At 33.2% G+C, this 9,373-nt stretch overlaps 1 pseudogene; it reads right to left on the reverse strand.

Annotated features, from left to right (window-relative positions):
• Nucleotides 1–312: 312 nt before the first annotated feature.
• LOC123827562 lies at nucleotides 313–1,057 on the reverse strand (annotated as a pseudogene).
• Nucleotides 1,058–9,373: the final 8,316 nt, after the last annotated feature.

A 9,373-nucleotide genomic window follows, 5' to 3' on the forward strand; every position in this document is an offset into this window, starting at 1 on the left:
CAAGTCAGGGCACATGTCTGGGTAGGGGGCCAGGGCCCCAGTAGGGGGCATGTGAGAGGCAACCACACATTGATGTTTGTTTCGCTCCCTCTCTTTCTCCTTCCCTTCCCCTCTCTCTAAAAATAAATAAATAAAACCTTTAAGAAAAAACACAACGCTGGACCCAAATGGAAGAGGTGGTGGACAGTGGTAGGCATCACTGACTGGGGGTATTTGGTGGAACAGTACCACAGCAGCTGTCACAGGGCTACAGGGAAATATGTGGCCACTAAGTCACAGAGGGCTCCTTCCAGCTTGGATGGGAAAGCAGTCTCACAGAGGAGGTTCATTTATGTGTGGGTGATAGAAATCACAGAGGTCCCCATATTGACAATGGCCCTTTTTGGCAAAGTGACAGCAAACAAGATGGTCAGCTTTGTCTTCCATAACCTGGGGCTCAACCTTGGGTGGGCAGGTATTCTTGACATGTGACCAGCTTTTGAGCCTTCTGGGACATCTCTGTTGTTTGTGAAAGCTTCCCCTGGAGGGACTACTATGGCCTGGTCCAGGAACAGGAGGCTCAGCATTGACACTCCCCACCAACCACAACCACATGGGCCAGACCTAAGGCCTAAGCTGCTCCAAACTGGGCCTCTGCCCCAGGAAGATGGGAGAGTCAGCAGTGGCAGAATCATGAGTCCCCTTGATCCCAAGGGACCTCTGTGAAGAGAGTCTGCATTCTTTTGTGTCCAGATCCTTTTGGTCAACATCACATTTGTGAGATTCATCCAGGTTGCCTGTAGCAGCAGTTCACTTGTTTTCATTGCAGTGTAGTATCCCATTGCATGCGCACACAACTTACTCATTCTACTGATGGTGGACATGTGTGTGGATTCCAGTTTAGAGTTGACTTGGGATCACCAGGCTTTCCATCAGCCACGGGGGGAGGGCCCAGAAGGCAAGGTGGTCCCATAGGACTCCCATCATCTTCATCTCTGGTCTCTTCCAACTTTGGCACATGTGGGTCCAGTGGCAGATGCTGATGCTGCTGCTGATTCTTCTTCTTTCGTTTGGGCATCATGGTTGCTGCAATGGCTGCAGCAAGATTTGCAGGCGACAACTTCCTGCTTTAAGCATCATCTTACCAATAGGCTGGAAATCCTATTGTTGGGCTAAAAAAGTACTGTCCCCTCTTTAGACAAAAACCCATTTCTTAAGTGTTTAGTTTTTCCCAGCATTTAGCATTGTTTCCAAAAGCAAGGTCTAAAGATCACATACATCAGAATCCTCTAGAACAGCAGTCCCCAACATTTTTGGCACAAGGGACTAGTGTCGTGGAAGACAATTTTTCCATGAACTCAGGGAAGGAGGATGGCTTCAGGATTATTCAAGCATATTACATTCAAACTCACCACCTACTGTGTGGCCTGGTGCCTAACAGGACCGGAGGTTGGGGACCCCTGTTCTAGAATGCTTACTATGAATGCAATTCCCCCACAAATTTCATATCACAATCTTTGGGATTAGGCACTGAAATCTTTATTGTTAACACTGCACATGATCCTATGGATATTATAGTTTAAGACCGATAGTTTTTACTGTAAAACTGCATTGTAAATATAAATGTAAATATTAGTAAAAATAGCTATAATTCTACCATTCATTAACTGAAAAAATATATCATGAATATACAATGTTAAGTAAAATTTTAATGCTTATTTGTCACATAACTTTTATTCATTCACTTATTTATGTTACCATCATGTTGACACTGGTCCCTTCAATGAACTTACACTTTCATTGATTGCATAGTACAGGAAATACATATTTTATCTATAGATCCTTTGCACAACTGCGGATTCATGAATCTTTACAAGAAACTCTCATCTCTCTTGAAGTTTTTTGGGTTGCAGTTTAGGAACTACTGTTGCAAATTGTAAGTAGTTTCCTAGCCTATTCTGCACCAAATAAGACTATTTACCCTTTCCTAATATCTATAGTCTCTTGCACCTGTATAATGTTCATTAACAGAAATAAATTTTTTAAAAAATTTGGGATTTATTTATCTGTGAGTTATCTTAAATAAATCCAGGAGACATTTTCAGGAGAACACAGTCAATGGTTATCAATTACAAACATCAATTTTTAGATTTCTATTTTGCTAAAACCACCTTAAGCAAATAATTTTGGTGTAGAATGATTTTATTTTGGGAAAAGGAGATTTTCATAGTTAATTATTTAAAATAAAATTAATGATATATTTCCTTTGATTTATCAATACATAATTATTAACAAAACTTATAGACAAAAAAATTAAAGGTGGCCTTTGTCTCCACCACTTAGTAATGACCAGAGTATTTGGGTGGGATTTATAGTGTGCTATATTTTTTTAAAGGTTCATAAAAGTGTTTTTTACTTTATTTTTTAAAGGTTCATAGAAGTATTTTTTACTAAATAATATATTATATTATAAATTATATGTTACTATAATACAATAACTATATAACATCTCATAAAGAATATTCTCCTTGCTATAGTGGGCTTTAGCATTATGGCATTTTTAGGTATTTATATAATTTCCTATTTTTCAAATAATAAATGACAGTAAAATGAAGTCCATGGTTAAAGCACTGTGTAAATTTTGAATTGTTTCCTTTGGGCAAAATTTAGGAGTGGAAATATATAGTCAAGGGTCATAAAATAGTAAAGTTTTGAACACCTACTTGGAAATTGCTTCTCAGAGCTTTTATTGACACTCTGGATGGCAATATGAAGGTAAGTATCAAATCTTTAAAATGATCTGTTATTCAACTTGACTATTAGGCATGTCTAATAAAATTAATAATGAATAAGTTGAAATATTTGGACCTATTTATTAATTCTAATAGGGAACGTCTAATAATAAGAGTTGGTTACCTGAAGTTTAAGAATAAAATTATATATTCATACCCAATAAAATAATCTTGAAGCAAAAAATGATATAAAAATTGTTTTTGATAAAATGTCAGGTTACAAACAATTATCATATATTGTATTTGGTTATATATGTATATATTTATATGTATGGCTTTATATACATATATATGGTTTATATACACATATAGTTAAAATATACAAATATATATATAGGCCTAATAGAAATTCATGTATTTTTAATGCTGTTTTTAGATCTTTTTATATATGTATTTATATGGTAAAAAAATAGTACTATGATCAGAAAAAACAAATAGATAAAGTTGTACCAATTTTATTTATACCAGCCTTTGGGGAGAATGTCACTTTCCATAGCTTTGTCAGCCATCATTCTAGTTTTAAAGTTACATGTACTTTTAAATAATTGTACATTATATGTAATGATGCAAAGTGTTTTAAACAAAATCAACAAAACAAACAAGGAAGCAAAATGTAACCAGAGACATTGAAATTAAGAACAAACTGACAGCAACCAGAGGGGCGGTGGGAGGAGATAATCGGGGAGAAGCAAGGAGGGTTTTCAGGAACAGCTGTAAAGGACACACGGACAAAACCAAGGATGAGGGGTGGGAAGTGGGGATGGCTGGGATGTGGGGAGGGGTAGGGGAGAAATGGAGACAACTGTACTTGAACAACAATAAAAAAAAGTTAAAAAAATAAAATATAAAAATGTTTAAGAAATTAGTATTAATATGTGTATATATTTCTTCAGTTTAGAAGTCTTGCTGCCAGAAAGTGCATTGTATAAAAGAATTCATTATGTTACCTAAAGTTCAAAATTAGTAACTTTGCCTTGGAAAAACATATTTATGAGTGACTGCTATTACTAGGATGATTAAGAGCTGCTTCCTGAGACTGGATGTCATTGGTTGGGGTATTTACTAAGCAGTCTGATGTCTGACAAGATGATATTTTGCTTCATTGGGTTTAATAAATGGATAGATATTTGTTTTTATGGGGAGAAATTTCACTCGTTTTCTCCTTGCAATATGCCTAATAAAGTGATATTTATTGGCAAGTACATTTTGACCTGTGTAAAACAATTCTATATGTACAATAATGTTTATTACTTTTCAAATGATTTGACAACTGCTAACAATTTTGGAATAAAGATACCATAAATATAAATGAAATACAACATATGTACCACAAATGAGGAACACAAATTTGAAAATCACCTCTGTGATGTTATAGAAATACCTGTTACATTTTTAGTACCTGACAATTATTTCAAATAAAGAAATGACATATTAGATGACATTAATTTCTATGCACAATTACTAAACTATATTAGTTCTTGCCAATATAATTTAAAATATGCTGATACAATACCTATTTCAGAAGAGGAGCAAGCTGATCCCGGGCCTATGAGTGAGCTGCTGTGCTTCCAGCACAGAATGGCACGTCAGTGCTTTCACTTCTTGAAACTTCAGTGCTTTTGAACTCTGGTGATTCCAACATTTTTCACTATGTTCTTTGGAAAAAAGGTACAACTTTTAATCTATCTGCAGTTTCACTTTTAGGATTCTTATAAGCGTAGTAAATAAAGTTATCCACAGTTAATGTTGAAGAGATTATCTCCTATCAAAACGTGCATTTTATCCATTTATACAGTTTTATAAAAATTGTAGTTTCCTTTCAGGTTATCATATAATGGTGTAAAAACTAGATTATTGATGCTAATTACATATAAGTAAAATAGTTGTTTTACAAATTAAAAGTAAAGAAACTAACGGACTCAAATGAGTAAACACAACTTTCTTAAGGAAATGCACAATAATCTATGTCTACTTTTCTACTAATGTTAAGACAAAAAAGCCATGTGTTTACATTCATTTTATAATAACTCCCCTTCTTTTGTCACAACAGTTCATTATAATAGGTGTTATCAATTGTCTCCATATTCCAGGAGATTTTAATATTTATATGTGTGAATTTTCATTACATTAAGAAAAGTTCCTTCTCTTAGCCACAGATGGCAATGAAAACCCAGTGAGTTTTTCACATGCACCAGCCTTTGTTCAAAAAAGAGAATGTATTGGGTAGGGCTGGATGGAGATAAAAACAGACTCTTTTTCTGGGTAACATTTCAAGGGAAGTATATTAACTTGTCAATATTATCTTTGAACATGATGAGTATTTTAAGTAGTCCATTCTACTGAACCTTTCATTTTGATGTGTTTGATTTTAGAAATGAGTAGCATTCTCTGTTTATGTCATTTATATTTAAACCACTTATAGCTACTTTCACTCATGACTTCCCTTTTGCTGAAGAAGGCACACTCCAGCCCAGCCAGGAAAGATTGAAAGTGCAGCCAATAGTTTTTCTATCCTTCTAAATCACTTCATGTATTTTTTCTGCCCTTAGAGACAATTAATTCCTAAAGTTAGTGTTAAGACGACAAATAGTCAGTGAAACCATACGCATATTTATTCAAGATACGTACTATAAAGAACCAGTGCATGTCCTACTGCAAAAACGAAAACAAACCCCAAAAACCAAAAACCCTGCCACATAAGTGCTACACAATTACAGATACAAAACTACACAAGAGCTCTCTAGAACATTAAAATATCATATTATAGTATTTTACATTTCGTTTCTTGGGTGTTTCGTTTGGGATATTATGACAGAAGGGCATCAGCCACACCTAGCTGGTGCTAACCCTAATATCTAACATTTTTTAAGACACCTTTAAAACCTTTACAATTGACTAAGTAATATGTAAGTTCCATGTGATTTACACACTGACTTTCTCTTTTTGTTTTTTCACAACTTTGTATTTGTCAAATGAACTAAATATGTGATTTCAATTCGAAAGATTTACACTGGCCTTTTAAAAAAACATAGTATTGAATACACCACTAGATGGCAGGAAAAGATCAGAAAATTTCCATTACATACTCACATTAGAAAGTATGTATTAGAAAGCATTAGAAAGTGCATGAAGATCTTACTGGAATTACATATATACATTAAATATGATTTATTCATGTTTTAATTATCAATAAATCATGCTTTATAAATTTTATCAATTACATTTTCAATATGGAGAATTGTATACTTTATTTGGTATAGGCATACACATATATATAGCAATATGCAATACATTTCTGACACATATGTACCGTGTGTGTGTATGTGTGAGTACTATCAAACTGTGTATTCTGTATGGGACAATGCTTGAGAAAAAGCAAAATGAAAACCAACCCTTTGACACCTCACACAGCACATGTTCTCTGTTGTGCTTTACTCCTATATTAATTTATACTTTTATCTTTCTATTAATAATTCAATATTAACTATTATTATTTTTATAAACTCTATTATTATACTTTGTTATTACATTTTACATATATAAATGTATTTAAATGACTATATTTTATTATAAATTACAAATAAAATTTACTACACATTGATGACTTTCAAATTCTCTTAATTTTTATGTAGGGTTATTAATTCATCAAAAATTTCAGACAGTTTTTGCCTTTTGAGTATGATGCTGGCAGATGGTTTGTCATATATGGCTTTTATCATGTTTAAGTATGTTCCCTCTATTCCCACTTCACTGAGTGTTATCACAAAAGGGTGCTGGATTTTATCAAATGCTTTTTCTGCATCTATTGATATGATCATGTGGTTTTTATCCTTCATTTAGTTTATGTGGTAAATCACATTTATTGATTTACAAACATTGTACCAACCTTGTATTCCCAGGATAAATCCCACTTGATCATGGTGTATGATATTTCTGATAGGTTGCTATATTCAGTTTGCTAATTTTTCTTAAGGATTTTAGCATCTATGTTCATCAGGGATATTGGACTATAATTTTCTTTTTTTGTAATGTTTTTATATGGTTTTGGAATTAGGATAATTCTGGCCTCCTAAAATGAGCTTGGGAGCTTTCTCTCCTCTTGAATTTTTTGAAATAGTTTGAGAAGGAAAGGTGTTAGTTCTTCCAGGAACATTTGGTAAAATTTACCTGTGAAGCCATCCAGTCCAAAGCTTGTGTTTGTTAGGAGTTTTTTTTTATTTCTGCTTCAATTTCAACAAGTGTAATCTGTCTATTCAGATTCTCTGATTCTTTCTAATTAGTGTTAGAAGATTGTATGTCTCTGGGAATTATCCATCTTGTCTAAGTTGTCCAGTTTTTTGGCATATAGTTGTTCATAATATCTCCTTACAACCCTTTGGATTTCTTTGGTGTCAGTTGTTATTTCTCCTCTTACATTTTTGGTTTTATTTATTTGGGTCCTCTCCCTTTTTTTCTTGATAAGTCTGGTTAAAAGTTTGTCAATCTTGTTTATTTTTTCAAAGAACCAGCTCTTGGATTCATTGACATTTTGTATCTATTTTAGACTCTATTTCATTTATTTCTGCTCTGATATTTATTATTTCCATCCTTCTACTCACTTTGGGCTTTATTTGTTGTTCTTTTTCAAGTTTTTTTAAGTGTAAAGTTAGATTTTTTATTTGAGTTTTTCTGTCAACCTCACTAGTCATCAGAAAAATGCAAATTAAAACCACAATGAGATATCATCTTACACCTGTCTAAATAGCTATCATCAATAAATCAACAAACAACAAGTATTGGTGAGGATGTGCAAAAAGGGGAACTCTTTTGCACTATTGGTGGGAATGCAGACTGGTGCAGCCACTGTGGAAAGCAGTATGGAGATACCTCAAACAATTACACATGGATGAACCTTTGGCCCAATGATCCCACTTCTGAGAATATATCCCAAGGAACCCAAAACACTAATTTGAAAGAATATAAGCACTCCTATGTTCACTGCAGCATTATCTACAATCACCAAGACATGGAAACAGTTCAAGTGTCCGTCAATAGACAAGTGAATAAAACAACTATGGGACATTTACACAATGAAATACTACTCAGCTATAAAAAAAAAGAACGGCTATAAAAAAAAAAGAAGAAAGTTTTACCCTTTGCAACAGTTAGGAATGGACCTGGAGAACATTATGCTACATGAAATAAGCCGGTCAGAGAAAGACCAATAGCATATGATTTTACTCATATGTGGAATCTAATGAACAAACTGAACTAACAAACAAAATAGAGACAGACTCATAGAGAGAGAGCAGGACCACAGCTAAGAGGGTAGAGGGTAAGGGGAAGAAGAACTGAGCGAAAAGGAAAAAGGACTCATGGGCATGTACAACACTATGGTGATTGTGGAGAGAGGGGTTATAAGGAGACTAAATGGTAATTGAAAAAAAAGATTAAAAAAATTCTAAACAGCTATGATATTGAAAGAATTGTTCCTGCTTCTATATTAGAAGACTTTGGTAAAAATTTAGAATATTCTTTGTGGTAATACTTATTCTTCATCTGATCAAAAAGAAGCACATTTTTTGAGACAGAAAATTAGGAAATTAATTAATTAATTAATATTAGTTAATAAATTCATTAGTTAATAAATTAATTAATTTGAATTAGTAAACTTTGGATCAAGTGTTTTCTCCACTACTGATATGCTCTGTGATCCTTAGCAAATCAATATAGATGCCAATAAACAGGTGAAAAAAATTGGTTACCAAAAGTTCTAATGGAAAAGAAAAAATGATTTCATTGATGTATGAGTGATATTTTTAATTTCCAGTTTTTAGAAAAGCTTAGATGAAATGGTGTTGATTCATTTGTATTGCATTAACTCAATATTTGCTTAACCTTGCTTTTGAATTTTTACAGATTTATCCTTATGTTCAATCTCAACTAATTGGTCTTTTCTTCTCCTTCCCATCCTTATCACTTATCACTTATCTTCCATTGTTCCCTCCCCATTTCTTTTCTTTTATTGTTTGGATGGGTGAGTTGGAATACAAAATTTAAAAAAAAAGAAATTTAAAAATTGTGATTTTGGAGTTAGTTGGAGAAAGGGGTTTTCTGTTTTTCTGAACTCCTTAAGAATTAGGAAAAATTGGACTTACTGACTTACAATTTAGCATAACTAAATAATTCTAGATATAAGTAGAGAAATATCAGTCGGTTGCCTCCAGACTCAGAATTCTGCTGCCCAAATCCTTTTCTTTTGCATTCTAGGCTACAGAATCAGCCCCATCTCAGTCTCACAAAAATGTAAAAGCAGAACATTTCACATTTTAATGTGGGCATATTTTTTATTTAATACACTTTGATATATAATTTGTTTTTATCTAATATTATTTTGGATTTGCTTCTGTAATGTGATCAGACTTCTCCTATAATCATCCTAGAAAAACTGATCTTAAGTGCATGTCAATTTACCAACAGCTGGAAAAGTTTCCCACAAATTCTTTCATCTCAAAAGAAGAGCTTTCAGTGAGGAAAAACAATAAATATCTCTACTTAGTCTTTTCCTAAAAGATCATTCACAATATCACTTTAATGAGAAGAATAACCATCACCTCTTACGG

This window comes from Phyllostomus hastatus, unplaced genomic scaffold (assembly GCF_019186645.2).
Source record: "Phyllostomus hastatus isolate PE091 unplaced genomic scaffold, TTU_PhHast_1.1 phas_contig_86, whole genome shotgun sequence".
Lineage (NCBI taxonomy): Eukaryota > Metazoa > Chordata > Mammalia > Chiroptera > Phyllostomidae > Phyllostomus > Phyllostomus hastatus.